Raw genomic sequence first — 21,159 nt, forward strand, 5'->3', positions numbered from 1 at the left:
CAATCATTAAATGAGATATTTGGTTCATGTCCAAGAGCTTGCAGTTGATTATTAATAAATCTATTTTTTGCCAAGAGATTTTCCTTCTCAATTGCAGATGTTGTTATTGGATGCATTATGATTGTTTGATGTGAAGGTGGGCCTGAAAAGCCAAAACGACAAAGAGTTTTCCGTTTTCTACATGTCTTGCGATGGTGGTGTGTTTGTACACTCCTGAGAGCCTCGTCCAAGAAGTCCTTGTTAGTAGTGATGTGCATGTCAATGAAATGTGTTATTTCATCATCACTTTCAATGCCAAATAATGGTGCATTTTTTATCCAAAGAAATCCATGGTCATGTTGGCTTCCTCTATGTTGAAATTCGGTGACAAAGAAATAATCTGTTAATTCACCAATGATTGTATTGTTGCGTTTCAATTCTTTTTTCATTGATTGAAATCTATGCACATAATATCGAGTAATTGTGATAGGATCAGAACAAACAAGTGCACGAATGAACGAAGCTTTGTTTGGGTGCTCTGTTTATATGATATGAGGATTTAACTTTGACAAACAATCTATTAAGGGTTGCCATCTTTGTTCTGCACATGAAAATGTGACAAAGAAGGTTGGTTGGCCTAGTTGGCGAATCATTGCGAATACATTTCGCTTAAGCTTTGCCTTGTAATCAGTTGATGTACGCAATGACTCAAAATCATGGTAGCCAAGGTCTGATGATAGCAATTGTTCAATATTGGTGTTTTCTTGAACATCTTTTGCTTGCAATTGCTTGCCATGAAGCTTTCCCTTTTGCAAACGAACCCAAATAGAACCAAGCACTTTCAAGATGATAATTTTCATTGTTTTGAAGAAAAGATTCTCAACACATTTAGCATATCGTCTATCTGCATTCTTTAATTCCCATTGTGCCGTCTTTTGATAATTTTTCTTTGCAAGCAAGTGATATTTTCTTTTTTGGCCAAAAAACAAAGCTGGAAATGACAATTCTTCACAGCAATCATCATAAAAAACAGTCAAAGGTGTAAATCCTTCACAAGGAGCAACAATTGCAACTTGAGCATTATGATCAACAACTTGTTGAGCACTATAAATGCCATGCACCAATGTGTCTGTTGCATCTATGTCTTCATCAAATTCTTGTTGTGGAGAACAAATGATATCTGCTTGAACTGTAAAATTGGTTACCCAACAGGTGTCAATTGTGGCGCCATACTCAATATATAATAGTGTTTTTAGAAGGTCCACCAATGCACGATGCACAAAAGTTGGACGCACAATACCACCAAGGTAAGCATGGTCATAACTGAGTTTTTGTTTGATCTCTACCAAGATAGAAGCTTCTTCACTAAGAAATCGCGGAAACATTTTTTGCACTCGAGACAAGTCTGCCATTACATTTACAATACTTCCACGTAAACCAAACTGACCTTCAAAGTTCAGCTCACGTATTTGTGCAAATGGTATTCGCAATGACACAAGATGGTTCTCGATTGTGTTCAATGTTTCTACACTAGGTATTTTACATACAAATTCCATACTTTGCACCATACAAAACATTGGTTGTTGTCTCTTTTTTAATGCATATTTGCATGAGTAACAAACTTGGAATCCAACATTTCCACAAATAGGCAACTGTTGTATTTGTCTCAAGAATGCAAACTCTGGTTTTGTGACATTGTGAAGGTTATGATGAAACAAAAGAGAGTTGCAAGATGAACAAGGATATGCAGGCACATCTTCTATGTTTTTTGCAAACAATGAAGATTTCGTGGAAGACTCAAGCTTGCTTAGTTGATGGATTCTTGATGACTTACACATGTTGTATATCTTGGTCTTGATTTGATTTAAAGAAAAAGAGGTTGAATGCAAGTCTAAGAATTTCTTTGCAATTTGATGAGAACTACCATTGTTTGTTCCAATCAATGCAGCCAATTGTGATGTGGCATCTTGACTCCATACACAACGCATACGTTTATGAGGCTTTGGCCCAACAGGAAACCAAAAGTAGTCACCATTTCTATTCAAGGCTACTAGTGTTGGAAGAAAAGATGAGGAAGCACATTCCGAACCACCAACAAAGATAGAATTAGTGAAAACTCTTGCTTGAAAAACACATATTTTGCATGTTGCGTGCATGAGGCTACAAACCTTTTTAACTAATTCAACACTTATCATCAAAGATGATTGACGAGTGCGCAGCAACGGCAAGATAAGTTCTTTCAAGTTAGATGACACAAAGTGCTTATCAGAAAACCATGACTTAATGCAAACTTTAATAGTATCCGCATTTCTTGATTCAATTTCTTGCACAAGCATATCTGAGAGTGTACATTCCAAAGACTGAATTGATATTTGGGAATGGAAAATATACAAAAGTGGTTCCAAAACATCTTTGTTATCAGAAAAAGAGGATTCAAAATCTGAGAGCCTATACATAAGTTGGCCATCCGCATAAAATTGCAAATCCATAGTCGTAACTGCTGCAAAATGGTGATAAAGCAAGGTTTCACTCTTCTTTGAATGCAACAACCGAACCCCCCTTGTCGATTGTGAACCAGCCCGCCTTTTTGAAGTTAATCAAGGAAGATTTCAGCTCTACTAGGTTATGCTCAAAGTAGTGTAAAAACGGTTGGGAAAAGCCTAGAATGGAGTCAACAATAGCACCTTGTAAAATCACAGCAACGAACACTCCATCTTGAGGATAGATTCTAGCAGGCAGCAAGGGAGACTTTACAATTTGTGTTTTCATACCACAAGTGTAGCAAAAAGGGTTAATGGCTTGACGACTAACATTTGTTCCCTTGCATAATCCACAAGAGCATTCAACATCCAAACTGTTCACGCTTGCAATCTCCAAAGTGCCAAACACCTACAAATAAAGCCAAGTAAAAAAATGCAGCTGCAAAACCTTGCAAAGTGAGATTTTTTACCTTCTTCCCAAAGCCCAAATTGGAAAATTGTTTGTGCAAATATTCTTGAAACAGATTGGAGAGAGAATCAGGAAGTGAACAGAATATTGTAGCATCCACAACACTTAAAGTATTGGATAGCTGCTTGAAAATGTTGATGTTGCGAGCAACACAAGTGTAAAAGCCTTTAGCTTTAACCTCATGTACCATAAGTTGGTAGTCAACACGTCTAGTAGGCACAAATAGAAGCTGGCCAAAACACGTAAACAAATGAGTGAAGTTTTAGTAAAGCTTATTAGCACACAAGAGTGAAGAGATTCTTACACTAGCTCGATCACTTGTTGATGGCCCATCAACAACGGTCAACCGATAGCTTGGAGTGCCGTCACTTTTAATAGTGTTCTCCACCTTCACAACTATAAATGCTATTGTTGAAACGAAGTCATTATCAATAGCATCTTGGGAGAGCAAGTCCTTGATCTTTTGCTCATGGTAAAGTTGGAGGTAGCAATCAAAAGGCTCCGCTTTTATGACCAATGTAGTAGCATCAGCATATAATGCCCACAAACATGTCCCACCATCTTTTACTACGGCTCTCTTCACACAACCTCCCTCTATTCGAACATAGTCATTCACAGCAAATGCCTCAACAAAGTCGGAAAGGTAAATTTCAGTCACAACAAAGGTAACAGTGTGACGAGACTCTCTATCTAGCAGGTCTGCACGCAAGTATCTACCAAATTTTGACTTGGGTATTTTGTAAGTACGATATTTGCTGAGTGCTTTTCCTTCCAAAGCAAATCTAAAATTCACAGTTTCTGATAATTCAGAGACGGTTAAAAGCCTTAGCGCTGGCGTAATGGCCAACTGAGAAGAAAAAGACTCAACATTTAAGTCCTCTTTCAAGTCATCATCTTTAACCAAGGGAGATGAGAATGCAGAATCTGCCAAGGACCTAGATGCTTTACCTAAAAAGAAACAAGATTATAAAGAAATAATCTTGGCCAACAGTATCAAGCAAAAAATAGCTTAACATTCACCTCTAGCGATTTGGAAAGCCTTTTTCAAAGACATGGATGCTTTCTTTACACATCCCTTAGGACTTATGTTTTTGGATATGGGAGAAGACCCAAGACTCCGACTTTTCAACCTAGGAGAGGGTGAAAGGTTGGCTGTTGTGCAGCACTGTCAAGAGCCTTGGAAGGTAGTGTTGGTGGTGTTGGATCAAAATCTAGAAGTGGAGAGAATGGAATCTCATGAGCAGCCACATCTAAACAAATAAATAGTTTAAGCTCTAGCTCTTGAACAATATCAAACACAACTCAAGAAAGACATCAAACACAACTCAAAATAGATAGTACTAACCATCCATTGATGTATCCATGGTTATGTTGAGCTTGTAAGCAGCAGGTTGATACTCAACCTTCGAGAGAGATAAGATGAGCTAGCTGATACTTAGAAATATAGAGAGTTTACTAGGCAGAGCAGTGGATAGAAAGAGTTGTGGCTTTAGGAAGCTTATAAAGAGAGTTAGGAGAGTAAAGTTAAAAGCCTTCACGTTCATGCATAGCAATAAATATCTTGGTCTTTAAATAATGCCTTTATGAGGCTTACAAAACAATCATGACATTTTAAAAAAAAAAATATTTTATAAAAATTTATAAGTACCACTATAAAAAGTTCTTATTCATAAAAAATCATTTCATTAATTTAATCAAAGCGTGAAGCTAGTGAATAATGATTGGAGCCATTTCTTTTTTCAAAAAACAATTATTGTTTTAAGTAAAGATTTAATAAAGAAAACTTTAAGACAAAATCAAATTTCACACACTAAATTTAAGTTTACAATAATCTAAGAAAAACAAGAATAAATTTGATGATTTGAATGCAAAGGTAGCCTAACATTCATTTCCTATAACCAATTAACTTAGTCGAATATAACACCTGCTGGCTTGATTATTTTCAATATCGCATATGATAAAATAGGACTTAACCCAAATACAAGCTGGTAAAACCGAAATCTGCATGTAAAGTCTGCTCGATAATCAAACAAAACAGCAGCACATAACATCCACAATAGACGACCACATTCTGCTCGATAGTCAAACAAAACAGTAGCATATAACATGCACAATAGACGAGCACACATACACACACACACACACACACACACAACAGAAGGGCCATTTGCAAATGTCAGTCCATTCAATAATATATACATAGACCTTTCAATGGATCTAAGAAACAGGAGTTGTAAAGAAAAGCTCCGACATCATCATCCTCGATGACAACTTCGCATCTGTGGTGAAGGCGGTGAGGGTGGGTCCCTCTATCAACTTCAAAACATTCAGAAGCTCCTCCATTTTCAGCTCACCGTAAATGTGACAACACTTAATGAACTTTGTCGCAGCGGTGTTATCAAGCAATGTGCCATTGACAATCGTGCAGCTGTTGTGGGTGAACCTCAACATCTTTCATGCCTGCAGATCCAAGCGCGAAACCATGCGACCCTCTGTCAAAACAGGGCAGAAAAGCACTTAGCGCCCATTAAGCAGGCTCTGTTGGGGGCTTCAATACCACAACTGCCATGGAGACGAAACCATGGGACCCTCTGTCAAAACAGGGCAGAAAAGCACTTGGCAACCCATTAAGCATCCTCTGTTGGGGGCTTCAATACCACAACTGCCATGGTGAGGAGGACATGAAGATGTTTGACCACACATTCTGAAATTAAATGCATCACAGAGCGCGCGCGCACTCACTCACTCCACTCAATGAGTGCTGACTGTTGAGGCCAAAACTCACACACATTGTCGCTCTTGACTCTCGCACATGTACTCAAGAACACAGAAACGGCTTCGGTCAAGCGAGCAAACCAACCCACACACAGCTCACAGGTGCCCGCGATTCCCTTCTCCACCTTTGAAGGGGCTCCAAGCTCTTGACAACCCCCCCACCCCCCAAATAAAAGGCCCAAAACCTCGAAAGAAAATCAGAAAATAAAAACAGCTCCACCCCATAGCCATTCTTTTACCCGCAGAGATCATGGAAACACATACACATGACAAGGTTTACACATGCAGGTACGCCCCATTGGACATGCACACTCGGAGCAGGTAATTAGTAGCAGGTTAACCAGGCTCTGGTGCCGCCCTCAAGGAGCACTGCTGCCCTGCCGAAAAGCCCCATTTGGTAACCGCGCAGGTGGTGCCCCGCCCTCAAGGAGCACTGCTACCCTGCCGAAAAGCCCCAGTTTATAAACGCGCAGGTGCTGTGTTTGCCTGGGCCGCCCTCGGAGCTGTGTCGGGACACCACCTCAAGACGCGTGCCACTATCACGCATCCGGCATACGCATGGCAGGAGCAAATAGGACGCAGGTGATAGCTTTGCCTGGCCCGCCCCTACAGCAATGCAGCTTGCAGTGCAGGTCACAGCGCAGAAGAATGACCTCGTTACCCTCCCATCACCAAGTGACACGGAACAACCCAACCCTAACTCACACTCAAGTGACCTCACCTCGAGGTGCACAACCCGCGCACACAGCTAGAGGCTTCATCAAGAACATCACCTCACCCCAAAACTCGAGGACTCACGGCTCACAACCTTCATTTAAAGAAGGGAGAAAACGTAGGCGCCACGACGACACCCCATCACTTCACTTATCTCAAAGCAACCAATGAATATCGTACACCTCACAAAGCCTTAGCTTTACCAACCTCTTAGGATCCTATCTTGATGAGTAACGGCCACCCACCCACCCAGCCACCCACCGAGCCACTTTAACATACCAAGAACTGCTTCTCCGTAAAAATTCACAAAATGAATTAAAAAAAATCAAAACATTTTAGTCAGCAAAAAGAGAAGGCGTCTCTATAGCCTTTGCCCTTTGGGCAGTCCAAAAAGAAAAAACAAAAAAAAAGGCGCAACTCTGTCTGCTGTAGTGCTTGGGTGGCACTCTTGAGTCCTAACAAAGAGGAGACACCACCAGTTGATTTATGGCCATGGGCAATGCAACAGATAACGCGCTTGGAGGGGACAACAATGAAAACCATGTGCAAGCAAAAACAGGAGCATCGTGTAGCAGTACACGGCAACAGATTGACGACAACGTAAGGCAGTGAAGTGGAGCAAGGCACGAGGCCAATGGCAGGCTTCTGCTAAGATGCCAACAAACACAGGTCGACAACAAGGACAAATGCAAGGCTAGTGCACTACTATTCCATGCAGCTCAGGAACGGGCGGCTCCATAATGAGTTGCGGGAACCCAGACATCTTTCACTACACTCATCACGAGCTGTCGTGCCTCATGGATATTTGCCTTGAGATTTTGGGAGCCTATCCACCACCTTACTCATAATTGAGATGCCTATCCGTCGACTCTCCACCCTCAAACAGCTGCCATATCCCTCCGTTGGCTATGTCCACACTCATTACGGCCACCCCAAAACCACTCATCGATTGTGCACCTTCTACACGAGATTTTGCAGTTGCAGCCGTTCTCCAGCATGCACACTTTACTGACTGAGGGTTTTTATGCCTTCAGACAGCTAGTCCTAAAAATGGAACTCAAAATTGAAAACATGAGTGAAGCTTCTAGTGCCTTGCACACTCTCTCTCTCTCTCTCTCTCTCTCTCTCTCTCTCCCCCCCCCTTCCAAGAGGACTATACATGTTTACTCTGCTGAGAAGAAAACCATGGTGGTCCATGTCTCCTTCATCATCATTGTTGCGGACTCGTTGTCTCTATGCATTGTTTATAGATTTGAATTTTTCTCTCGTTAGTCACTCTTGGTAGGCCTACCTTGCTATCTATTACGGTGAACGCCTCTTTGCAATGGCATGCATTGTGATTTTATCGCTTGTTTAATAGAGAGGGGCTCGTATGGGAGACTCTGAGCTGGGCTCAATGGACTAGCTCAAGCTAGTAACCTCACTCTGACGTCTTGCGCTCAATCCCGACCTGTTGCATCCTAATCTTGTTGTGGAGCTAAATGAGGTAAGGTTGGAATGCAATATTCAGAGATTCCAAGTAATTGGGAAAGGATCAAAAGTTTTAAAACTTTCAAAGTAGGTACTAAAGAAGTTGTGAAGGAATGAAGCGAATATAAGAGCATCTCGTGGAACCTTAGATTTTGGCATAAAACTCTTTTATCTTGTTGGCTTGATCTTAAAATTCAAGGCTGAAAGGAAGCTGAAAGTTTGCTGGCTAGTAGAGCTTTGGAACGGCTAGATAAATGTTGACTGTCTAACTGCGAGTTTTTGTGGAAGGCACGGCGATGGCCCTTGAACATGCATTTCCTTAAACTGCAAACCAAGGATGTGTGCAACTTCCTTATAGTCTCGAACGACTGGTTTTCCCCCTTGACCAAACATTTGGGCAAGCAATGGCCTGAAGCGAGGTGGGCGGCAATAATGGATAACATATGGAGCTCATGGTGGCCGCTTGAGATAAAGGTCTTTCTTTGGAAAGTAATGTGGGGAGCCCTACCTACTGGAGTGAAAGTCCTTGCTAGAGGGATTGGGTCTGATAGATGCCCGCAATGTAGAAAATCTAGGGAGGACCTCCCTCCCTTGTTCAAGGAATGTCCAATGTGGCTGGGAAGATTTGCAAATGGGTCCAAAAGACTTGGAAGATGGGTGTCTACAAGAACAACCTCTTCTTAGGTGGAAAGGTATTTAAGGACCACGTGCTTCTCATCTCCACACAAATTGTCAGAATCTACTATTGCAAACACATTTGGAAGGCTAGGAACTATTGCGTCTTCGAGGACGCCTTGAAAATAGCTAGGTTCATGAAGATTATACAAGATAGCAGGGAAATGATTGCCGCCTTTGGAAAACGGATCAACTCTAATGAGTGGATAAGGGCAACTAAAGCCGTAGTGTCTGGTTAGCACAACCATGTTTAGCCAAGTTCCTCCTTGGGGTTCTCCTCAGTTACGTAGGGTGGCTCCCCTATCAGCTGATGTATCTGGTGTTGCCTAGAGAGACGTCATAAATTGGAACGAGCATGACCAAGGTATGTATTTTCTTGTTGATGTAATTAATATTTACTCACCATTGTGAGTTTCACAAAAAAAAATCAAGGCTAATGATCTAGTTTTCTATTAAGAGTGGATGTCGGTGCCTTGTCCAAAGGAACAAGCTTGGCTGGTTCAGTACTTGTCCTCTGTGACATAATCCATGGGTTCGAGTGCAATCAGGTGCCCCGTTAACGCTCATGGATGTGCTTTGGAACATCGCAGGTGAGAATACTTGTATTGCTAAAAAAAGAGTGGATGTCAGTGCCCTATTGTTAGCCAGACTCGGCTGCCAAGTTATACATCACCACGGCCACATGCAATTGAATAACCTAGCCTATTAAACCCCTTAATTTGTTACACGTTAATATGGATTACACCCTTAAATTATAGTGGTTAAGTGCGAGTTACTTTGCACAAACGATGCAAGCATAGCCTACAAGACTATGGGGTAAAGGCTAAAAAGAAAGATGCTTGTGACAACCCATGTGCAGCCAAAAGTTACAAATGCGCTTTTGACAACAAGGTAGCTAATTGCTAACATTCAGGCGATAGACCATGTCTATTCACATGCACTTTTCTTTATAGCCGCCAAACTCATATATGGATTATGTGAGAGAGAGAGAGAGAGAGAGAGAGAGAGAGAGAGGAACTACAGGTAGGTCAATTGTGGCTTCAAAAACAAGGTATATCTAATGGCACACATGACATCTAATGGCTTTAAAAAAAAAAGATGCACCCCATGGATTCAAAAAATATATATTCACCACCTATATAGGTAAAGGGGTCAGGTTAGTGCCACCTTAGGTAGGCGACAAATTGTTGCCAATACATTGCATTGTTTTTGGATTGAGTGAGTGCGATTTGAAGAGCATAGCATCACCTACCTCTCGTAAAAATCGCATCGCAAACAGAGCTCCGACGGCGACCAAAAATTCACGTGTAACAAAAGTGGCCATGAATTGGATTTTTACACCAAGGGGTATAATGTGACAGTGTCGTCAATAGGGCTTGAACCTTTATTCGATGGCCAAGATGTTAAGTTTCACTCCACTAACCGCCTCACCAAGGGACCTTTCGTGTCCCAATGCTGGATCTTTAGCATCATAAAGCTAGGGAGCCAAGGGTCCCTTCACAGGACCCGGTTTTTTATTGATTTGTGTACACACACACACACACACCCCTTACAGATTTGTGTATGTGTGTCATCTAATGGCCATGCTTTTCTTGGTTGCAACAACGCATGGGTCACACACTAGTATCTCCAAAGCTAAACAAGATGAAAGTTATGTATGACTCACATAATGCTATTGATAGGAATTTAGTAATAAGAGGCTTCTTTGTATGTGAGAGAAAAAACAAGAAAGTGACTACATTTTCTGTCACAATAAAATATCAATTTTTTTGAAAACAAGTGGCTAGTTAGATTATAATATATTCCAAAAGCATAAAAAACAATGACTGAAAATTACTCGGAAGCATTGTATGAGAAAAGAACAAGGTGAAACAGGATGAGAAACATTGTGTGTGACCCAATACTCAATGCCCCTCTTTAGAGAAAGAGCTAAACAAATGTCTACACCCTCTCACAAAGGGCCTAAATAAGGGCCTACATAAGATAATTCCTTGCTTAATGTCCCTCCCACAAGAAATTGTGGGCTCTTTTAAAGTCAAAAGATCAGCCAAAAAAGGATGCCTTCTTGCCCCTTTGCTGCTTGCCATTGGCTCGTATTCTTTGGTTACTATGCTGAAAGCTAGTGCGGCGAGAGGGGAGATCCAAGGGTTGACCTTGCTTGACAACAACCAGCTCTTAGAAAAGTTATTTTCGGACGACTCCCTCCTCTTCTTGAAAGCTTTCCCCTAGGTAGTTTGAAAGGATTTGGAGATTGTGTAAACATTTTCCGTTGCCTCAAGGTTGAAGTGTAATATTGAGAAGTCAAGGCTCATCTCTCGGTTTGAGAACGACTCATTTGACCCATCCTTTTGGATAGGAGAGATTGCCTCAGGGTTGAAGTGTAATATTGAGAAGTCAAGACTGATCTCTCGGTCTGAGAATGACTCATTTGTTGACCCATCCTTTTGGACATGAGAGATTGTCTCGAAAGAAAAGATCTTTTGACATCTAGGAGCCTCCTTGGGGGTGGACATAACGCCCAAACAAAGATTCCAATGGGTCTTAGAAAAGGTCAAGAGAAAAATGAGAAGGTGAGACTATGTGTTGCTTCCCTTCTTGAGCTTTGTTAAAGTGATCAACTCCTACATGATCCCTTATATTGCCTTCTCTAGCCCGCTCCTCAAAATAGCCAAATGTTATTGGAAAGAGTTCTTGAAACCAATGAAAAGGTTTCTATGGAAAATTAACACCAAAGTCTTAGCACCTTGGTAGTCAATCGCTAGACCAATGGAACAAGGTGATATAGGGATCCTCAACCCTGTTTTTCATGCTGAGGCCAAGTGTGCCAGGTTTGTGGTCTCGATTGTGAAACAAGACCATGCATGGGCTATTATGACCAAGGATACGATGGACCATGTGAAGCTCTACTCTAAACGTGGGCATTGGAAGGGGATTGGGGTTCATGAAAAACTCCTAACTCCTCAGTGGACCAGCTTGAGACTAGGTGGCACAATGGGTGAGCTGATGCGCAAGTGCAATAGAGCATTGGAGTGGAAAGAGAGAACTAGATACTCCCAAAACTCAGTAACACAATGGTCCCTATGGCTCTCTAAAGCTGCTAGAGTACTATTGAACCCATATTGAAGAGGGATTGCCAGAAAGGTGAATAACAAAGGACTCCATCAACTGACCCACTTTTGGGACGTCAATAGCTTGAGGTGGAAAGAGACAGACCAATTGACTACCGAGTTTCATCTCAACGAAACTGAGAGACTGTTGATCAACATAGCTATGGAAAGGTTGGACAATCTCCTGTGAGTCTAGTCTTGAGTGGATAGCCTGGCGATGACCCGAGATCTTTGGAAAGTTTCTTCGGGGCTATGCCAACATGAGTGAAGATTTGAGACGGAGGAATCGGATCCGATAGGTGTTCTGGCTGCAAAGTCACGAGTGAGGACCTTGTGCACCTTTTTAAGGAGTGCCCGACTATATGTGGGTTGGCAGGGAAGACGTGCAAATACAAAAGACCTGGAAGATTGGGTTCTACAAGAACACCCTAATCCTTGGCGGTAGGGGGATGAAAAGGAAAATGCTACTGATTTGCACCCAAATTGTCAAATTTTGATGATTTAAGCAAATATGGAAGGCCAAGAATTGTTGGGTCTTTGAGAATGTTCTCTCATGTACCTGCTTCTCAGAGACCGTGCAAGAAAGTAAAGAATTGATTGCTTCATTTGGTAAAAGTAAGGACCCCGATGAAAGGTATTGAGCCATCGACTCAATACTAGTAAGTTAGGAATAGCCTAAGTCATTTGTGTGTAGTTTGAACCCCCTCTTGTATCTACCCGGTCTTGTATCTACCCCCTCTTTGTGAGCAGGGCTAATTTTGTAATTGTTTGATTTTCTTAATATAACATCACTCACTCCTTTGAGTTTTGGAAAAACAAAAAAGGAAGAAGTTTTGAAAGGATTTTTATTTTTTCGAGATTGGGGTCCCTAATAGTATACTTAAAAAATTACTTTTATGTAATGCATGTATGTATACACACATGCATGTTTGTATATATTACATCACACCTATGATTCTGTTGATGTACATAAATAATTATCTTTGCATGTTTCCTCTAGCTTTAGTAGCCCACTGCTAGCTTCTTCAATGATTGACTATATATATTTGAATAAGCTAAGGATGCCTAGATTCAAATATGGTTCATGCCTCTCCCAAGAAGAGCCAAAAATGGGCTCATGGTAAAACAAGAGAGGATTATCAAGTTTTTTTTTTCTTTGCAATACTCACAACTATGAGTTAGATTTATTAAGACCTCAAAGAGAATTACAAAGTCTTTCACCTAGGCTCTAGCCATGGCATCCATAAACTGGCTACAAAGGGAGCCACCCTATCTAAATACCACCTGACACCAGATGAAAGGGATCCACCCTATTTTTTGGAACCTAACGAACATGGGAGCCACCCAACCAAAATGATCATAGAGAGACCGGGGAGACCAAGGACCAAGGATGACACCATATAGGGTGGACTCCCACCCCACCCAAGTTTGTACAAAGCGATTGGGAATATCAATGGAAAATCAACAGAAGGAAGTCACTTGAGATGAAGATCAACAGAAATGGACACTACAAGGGTAGGCCACCATGAAGGACAAACTATCACATTGCCCACCATGTCCACCAAATAGCAATGGAGCATCACATGGCAGTTTTTAGCTACGTCAAAGATACCCCATTAGCCCCTCACTAAATGACCTCCATAATCTTCGCTCCTCTGTCCAAAGCCGGCATAGACATCAAATTTTTTGTCGAAGGGAGGGGGACTGCCAAGCCGCCCAAAGTTCCAAAAAAGGGATGCCCCTCTGGAGCATGAGGAGAGGGACCTCAGCGAGGCAACCCCACCGGGTTGTCCCCTGTCGCTCTGGCCTTCCTGTCCTCTCCCCACCCAACCCTAACGACAATAGCTATAGAGAAAACTGCTTAAAGCGAATGTCTTGTGATGTTCTTTTTTTCCAAAACTCACAATTGTGAGTGATTGTATTATAAAGTCATCGACAGATTAAAACTCATCCTCAAGCTCAGTCTGAGGCTTGAGGTACAAAGGGTTACAACTGGGCTTAGTCACAACTACCTAGTAGCTAACTATTGCACAAGGCACGATTGGATGGCAAGGGACGCCCAAAGCCACTCATCTGAGCTATACCTTTTATTTACCACACATATTATCTCCTTGCTTTCTTGTACAATCTCTGAGAAGCTAGCCATCGAGAGGCCGTTATCAAAGACACGACAATTCCTGGGTCTTCTAGATATTACTGAAGAAGTAGTATCTAACAATTTGAGTACAAATAAGCAGTGAAAAACTTTGAAACTGTTTGCCACCAAGGCACAAATCATTCTTGAAATACCCAATCTTCCATGTCCTTTGTATCCGTTGCACATCTTTCCTACAAGGCCTCTGATAGCCAGGAATTCCACGAAAAGGTGGCAGACGTCTTTGCTAGCTAATCTGCACCCGGAACATTTGTCAGGTCCGATACCCCGCGCTTGAATCTTGGCACGTGTCTGCAAGGCTCCCCAAAGTACCTTCCACAAAGATACCTTCATAAACTGAGGCCACTAAAGATCCTAGATGTTCTTTGTGACCTCTTCCCATCGAGCCTCCGACCATTGCTTCTTCCACTGCTTGTTCAAAGGGGTGAACCAATTTGCCTCATGAATTGAAAATTGGTAAATGCCCTTTGTATGGGCTTTAGAGAATCGGCTACTCATGGGCCATTTCCAAGATTTCCACTCAAAAGTAGATTCACAAATCGGAATGATAACACGGTCCATGCCGTCTACAACACTGTTGACAAGTAGCTCCTCAGTGCCATTGAGTTGAAACTGGGGAATCACCTGGTTATAGAGTTTCCAGCACTTGCTATTACTATCCCCTTAGTGGCTCAACCGTTGAAGTCCTTTATTTTCCATCCTTCTTGCGATTTTTCTCCAATAAGGATTCAAGAGAACCCCAACAAATTTAGACAGCTAGGGGGACTGGTGCGAGATGGAATTCTAGAAGTATCTGGCAACTTCACCCCATTCCAATGCCCCTATTGCTCTATTGAATTTTTGCACCAGCTTTCCTGTGATACCACTCAGTCTTAAGCTAGCCCACCCAAGGGACAACAATTTTTCATGCACCTTGATCCCTTTCCATTGACCACCTTTAGAGCAGAGTTTTGCCTTGTCAATCATATCCTTGGTCATGATAGCCCAAGCCCGGTCTTGTGATGTTAGATTGCAAATTTCAGCTACATAGTAGTATGAAGGTGTCAACATAAAAAAATTCTATGCAAAATCTAATGCAAGTGCTTCAGGATTGAATACATGGCTTTGAGAGAATATCACCAATAAACAAATGCAAGTCTCTGTCCCCAAAGAGTTGGTCTAATTGTAATGCTTTTTCCTCTCAACCTACGGATTGTGGGTTCAAATCCCCTGTTGGGTCACGCTCTAGAGGGACACCTTGTGCTCACTTGGTGTTCACGTTGCTAGGGCTCTTTCCCTTGGACACTTGAGTGCATCCTCCTCATGGGATGGGTCACCCGAGGAGGAGGTTCCTAGCTGGTTGCTACAAGTTCTCTCTATTGTTCCCAGCACGTGGTGCATCAATTAGGTGGTCATGGTGATCTCTACATGTGGCTCTTGGCCGATGGTATGCGGCCCTTGCCCGACCATGTAGCTTGGATAATATTTGGAAGGGATAAGAACCTCCCCCTGAGGGCCCTCTGGTGTGCTGAAAAAAAAGAAGTAAATGAAAGTCTCATATATCCTATAAAAGTTTCTAAATGTATGTAGGTAGGATACGCATGTCTATCAAGCATATGAAAAATGACGTGGTTTCAAGAAGGGGCTACCATATTATAGAAAGTGCTACACCTGATAATCCTCTCATAGGATTCAGAGTATCATAGGATTCCTTGTCCTAGTTGGGTGGGCTCCTTCTTGAGGATAGAGGGGATGTGGATGATGCAGGTGGTAGCGGGGCTCTTGTCCATCATCTCTTCTCTTCGCCATAGGTGTGGTTCACCACACGGGGCAGGGCTTGGCAAATCTAGTAGAAGGGCCCTTGGTGGTGGGTACCAGCACATGGCCGTTTTCTTGCGGGTTCTATTTGTGTTTGTGGAACCTTGTGTGTCTTTAGGGTTGAGATCTGAATTTCCTGTTGTATGTGTTGTGTGGGTCGGGCGTTATGGAAAGGTAGGCTCTTGATGCGATGACTCATCACTCAGCTCTTGGCGACTCATCAAGGCTCCTGTTTTGTGACTAGGTGGACATTCATGGGCGGGGTGGCAGCCCCTTATGCATGGTGGGACCCCCTTGTCTTCTCTCTTTCGCTTCTTTAGATGGTGTGGGAAGGCAAGCTCTTGATGCAATGATTTGGTCTATTGTGTCCCTACCATCCTAACAACCTTCTCAATTTTCATATATGTTTGTCATTTCCTTACCTCTTTTGCCTTCAACGCTCACACATGCTCTCAATTGCTTTATGTTATTTGCTGGCTTTTGTGCACTATATGCTAAGATGTGAGTAGATTAACCAACCATTTGTTGAATTTGGTTGGCAGATCTGAATGCAATATCTCGCCTATTTGAGCGATACCTAACAAAACATCGTCTATGTGGTGTTGAATTTCCTACATATAGTTGCTTGGAAGATTGGATTTCCAATTTCTACACGACTTAGAAGACAAATCTACAAAAAGGAAGGAGAAAGTGTGTGTGTGTGTGTGTGAGAGAGAGAGAGAGAGAGAGAGAGAGAGAGAGAGAGAGGTGCGCAATTTGTGTGAGAGAAAGAAAGAGATCATGGGAGGTAGGGCAAGGACTATCAATGTAGCATTTGCTACATTGAGAGAGAGAGAGAGAGAGAGAGAGATGCACTTTGTATGTGAGAGAGAAAGAAGTCATGGGAGGTAGGGCAAGGACTATCACTGTAGCATTTGCTTTCATATGATAGACCCCTCTTTATCCCTTCAACTTTGATATGCTTCATAGACATGCTTATCATACATTCATACATGTAGAAACCTTTATAGGGTAGATGAGACTTGCATTTAGTCACTAGTGTTCAATAAGATATTTGCTCAAAGCCATTTCTCCAAGGTCAAAGCATCCCTTGCATCTGGCTTTGCATTAAAATTCTTTATGTTGACACCTTCATTCTATTATAAGAATCGAAAGTTGCAGTTTAACATATCACAAGACATTCCTTCAAGCACCTTTCCGTTTATCATCACAAGACATTCCCTTTAAGCACCTTTCTCTATAGCTATTTGTTAAACATAACGCTTTCCTCTTGTTTTACGATGAGAACATTTTTGGTTCTTCTTGAAAGGGGCATGCATCTTGTTCAAATCTAGATGCGCTTGACTTATCCAAAGATATGCATTCCTTCACAATAGAAGATAGCAATGGGCTACCAGAGATATACATGTGTGTGTAAGTCCATGCATTTACATATAAATAAATTTTATTGTGTACTATACACAGTTTTTGGGGGGGGGGGGGGGGGGGGGGGAGGGAAGAAAGGAAAAGGGAAGGGTGGGAAAAAAAAATGGAAAAGAGAAAGGGGGGGGAGGGGGGAGGGGGGGGCCGGGGGTGTATTATTTTTTTTTATGGCTCAAAGGGGCTCAAGGACCAGCATAGGCATATAGCCTAGTGGTTAAAGTTGAGTTTCATACTATATACGTGATGTGTTCAAATCCTACTTATTAAGATTGATTTTAAATGGTGATGCTAATTAGAGATGCTAAAGCATCTTGGGAAGATTCTATGTAATGAAAAACAAAAGTAGAGCCAATATGTCTCCCTAATTTTTCAATGCACTTGCTCATCAAAATCATTGGATATCTTTGACAAGTAAACCCTTTGCTTCTATTGAATCTATAATTCTTTTCAATACACTAGCTCGTCAAAATCATTGGATATCTTTGACAATAACCAAAGGATCTTGGATTTCTAATGTAATCAAGAAAGTGAAAGAGGCAAAGTGTAAATGAGTTTTTGTCCTCTTGAAAAGCAAGGGTGAAAAATTTTCATATCGGCAACAACAAGAAATTAGCAACACGTTTATATGCACATAGAACTTACACTTTCCACAAGGCAACGTTTTTTCTCAATCGTACCACCATACTCGCAAATAGGGACCTATTACTTCAAAAAGCATTACTTTTAGTTGCGGAAAAGCTTTCAATTTTCAACAATTTGTGAAGTATTTTCCAAAATCCAACATTTTTTCACAATCACCCTCAATATGTATATTTTTTTCCCGTTTGGAGGACAGGTAACATACTGGCTCTGCTCCTATTTTATCAATGCGAATCTACACAAATTCCTCCAACTGATTTTACTTTCTCTCCAATGTGGTTTTTCATGAGGAACCCATGTAAACTGCCCATCACTAATGCAAAGATGAGGTCTCTCTCTCTCTCTCTCTCTCTCTCTCTCTCTCTCTCTCAATTACTGCAATCAAAGTTTCAATTTTTATTCTTGGTTATTCACTTGTGTGTCTCCATCTAATGGAATAATGCTGAAGAGTTGCTCTCTTGGACTGAGGATCACTTGCACCCAATCTTTGATCAAACCTTAGTGCCTATGTAGGTGTAACCAATTTGCCGATCGATAACACCTCGTGTTGCAATCATTTTTTATTGGCTTGATATGTCACTGCGTGCTTCTTCATTCAACCACACAATTTCCATGACCATGATTGCTTCTTGACAATAAGGCATGAAGGGTGAAAAATGTTGGAGTGCGGGCGTATGACAAGGGAGAGCGAGGGTGGGATAAATTACACCACAGGGAGTGGGTAAGGTGAGAGTTATGACCTACAAGTTTTTTAATAACTTGATGGTGGAGGGGAGCAATAGTGTGGGGTGGCAGGCATGCAGGGGCAGACTGATGTACATGGGCTAGTAGGTAGGTAGGACAGACAGGTGGGTTGGGCACAAGGATGTGGGAGCATGCCAACAAGCCAACAAGTAGGCATAATAGGTCGCAAATATGCAGCGTGCAAACAAGTTGAGCAGTGAGCGCGAGTGGGCTGGTTTTGAGTAGGGCAAGCTACACAGTAGGGTACATGTTGTGCACTAGGGTTTCCACACAGTTATTAGGACAGTGGGTTGCGTGCTAGGGTAACAACCCCTCTCTACTCCGTTCATTTTGTATGCTTTGTTGTATAGTATGTTATTTGTGTCTCCAGATTTTATCCTTAGAGAGGGCTTCATTGTATATCCTTAGGGTTTTTTTCACTTCAATTGATCCTTGTATATTGGCATGTGGTTGTGATGATGTATTCTCTATAGTATAAATGAAAGGGAACCAACCCTCCATTTTGTGCAAAAAAAGAGAGTGTATAAATCCAAAAGGCGAGGTTGAGGGAATAGATGGGAGAGACAAAGTTGCAAATTGTTGAGAGGGATGGAGAGTCTGCACAAGAGGAGGGGTGCTGTGTGTGTGTGTGTGTGTGTAGATGCTCCTATGCACCAAATTAGTGAGCTACATGAGGGCCGAGTGCCACCTACACAACAAGCGTTGAGGGTGATCAACAATTGAGAAAAGTAAGAGGAGATTCTATGCTACCACGGAGCCAAGTGTAAAAACCTTTGAACCTTGGAAGGAATCACGTGATGAAATTATTATTTTTAAAAATAGAGCCAATATGTCACATGGTAGTATATGAATACGATCTTAGAAAAATGAAAAAGTTTTTAATGAGCTTCTGAGACTCAACGATTGTTAATAAACTAGCAACAGACTTCACGAGGAGGTTGTTTCACATTAGGGTATAGATGGGTAATAATAGTGTGCTCAATACAAAGGCCTTAACTTTGTTGTTTCAAGGGGAATATGGGTAGCATATATGTCTTTTAATTTGCACCACAGTGTTAAGGGGGCACTTGCAAGTAATTGGGAAAAATACTAAAGCTCGGTAGAGAGGGGAAAGAAGGGAGCCTTCTTAATAGGTTGAAGAAGGAACGACTACGAGATTAAGGTGGAGCAAGCAACTAAAATGGGAGGGAGACCATGAGGAGGAAGGTGAGATCCCCGGAGATGAAAGAGAAGGGGGTGGATGTGCACTATGGGGGTGAATATGGAGCAAAGGAGATGAGAACTTTAGCGTCCAAGACTCTAGGGAAGGGTTCTTTTCAATGCAAGATCAAAATCTAACCATGATTTTGCAATTGTAGTTGATCAAAAACTATAGTAAAAATTGACCATTTGCAAACACTAATTGGGATATCATTTATTATGTATATGAGAGAGGATATGGGGGCAAAAAGCCTACATATATACCCTCATAATTTACTCACATGCACCTAAATGTTCAAAGAATGAAATCAATTGTATTGGAGGTCAATTTCAAGCATTTCAGGTGCATCTCTACGATCAATAATTTAGGTGCACTTGAATCGCATAGTATAGTGTGTTCAACTAGTTTGAATTGAAAACTATGCATTTCAAGCGCAAGCATATAATTGAGAGAGAAAAAAGATCACACACAAAACTATACCATCTATGTACTCATGTGTGTGTGCATGCACACACACATGCACACACATAATGATCTATATAATACATACACACATGTGTGTATTTGAATGTGTCACGTGTGTGCGTGTGTGTTTGTATATAGAGACACACACACAATTACACGTACATACATAATACTTGTCGATATTGAAAAACTACATGTGTGTGTGTGTGAGAGAGAGAGAGAGAAACTACATGTGGATATTGAAAAACTACATGTGTGTGTGTGTGTGTGTGTGTGTGTGAGAGAGAGAGAGAGAGAGAGAGAATATCTCTGCCCAATGGTTATGGTTGATTTACAAAGAAAACGTGATTCTCAAATTGGTGGTATATCAACTATTTATGACAATTTGGCAACATCTATCAAGAATACAGATGACATATCAATATTATACATTGATAGTGAGAGTTTTTTTTTGGATGCATTATAACCTTGCTCTTCTAATATATAAAGTTTTTTATTACAGATAAAAACAATCCCTAGATTCTATTGCAAGGATTTCTATATGATTGTGAAGCCATGAAATTATATAATTCCTTTTACATAATGTTTAATACTCCTTTTGAACTTGAGGAGGCTCTTATTTTTCACAAAGAAGCTTTACAAGAGTACAACAAAGAGTTTAATCACTTAGTGGAGTCAAGAATGGTACTACATCTTGATGAAGAATACGTTCATGCTATAGGTTTGATTCAAAAGAACTCATCACAATCCTCTAGGCTTAACAAAAAGTATTCCACCTTATCAAAAAACTTCAAATTGAATCTTCCAAAGTGTTCAAAGTGCAAACACAAATGTAGACTATTGAAGAAAAGTGTGTGATTTCTTGTGTTTTGTCTCTTGAGAGATAATGATGAAGAAGCAGATTAAGGATGAAAGTAGCTCTAAATCAAGTGAAGTGAAGAAGACAATGAATAAGTTCTTGATGTAGAAAAAGAGTGGCCAGAAGTTGAGAGTCTTCAACTTTCTACGATTCAAGAAGAAAGTATCACATTGGAGAAGTCCTTGTATTGTTTTTTAAAAGGAACATT

The 21,159-nt window shown here is 41.3% G+C and overlaps 1 pseudogene; it reads right to left on the bottom strand.

The window, feature by feature from the left end:
• Positions 1 to 2,427: 2,427 nt before the first annotated feature.
• Positions 2,428 to 4,292, bottom strand: LOC147434921 (uncharacterized; annotated as a pseudogene).
• Between the last annotated feature and the right edge of the window lie 16,867 nt (positions 4,293 to 21,159).

Source organism: Adiantum capillus-veneris, chromosome 19 (genome assembly GCF_014529385.1).
Source record: "Adiantum capillus-veneris isolate H3 chromosome 19, ASM1452938v2, whole genome shotgun sequence".
Classification (NCBI taxonomy): domain Eukaryota; kingdom Viridiplantae; phylum Streptophyta; class Polypodiopsida; order Polypodiales; family Pteridaceae; genus Adiantum; species Adiantum capillus-veneris.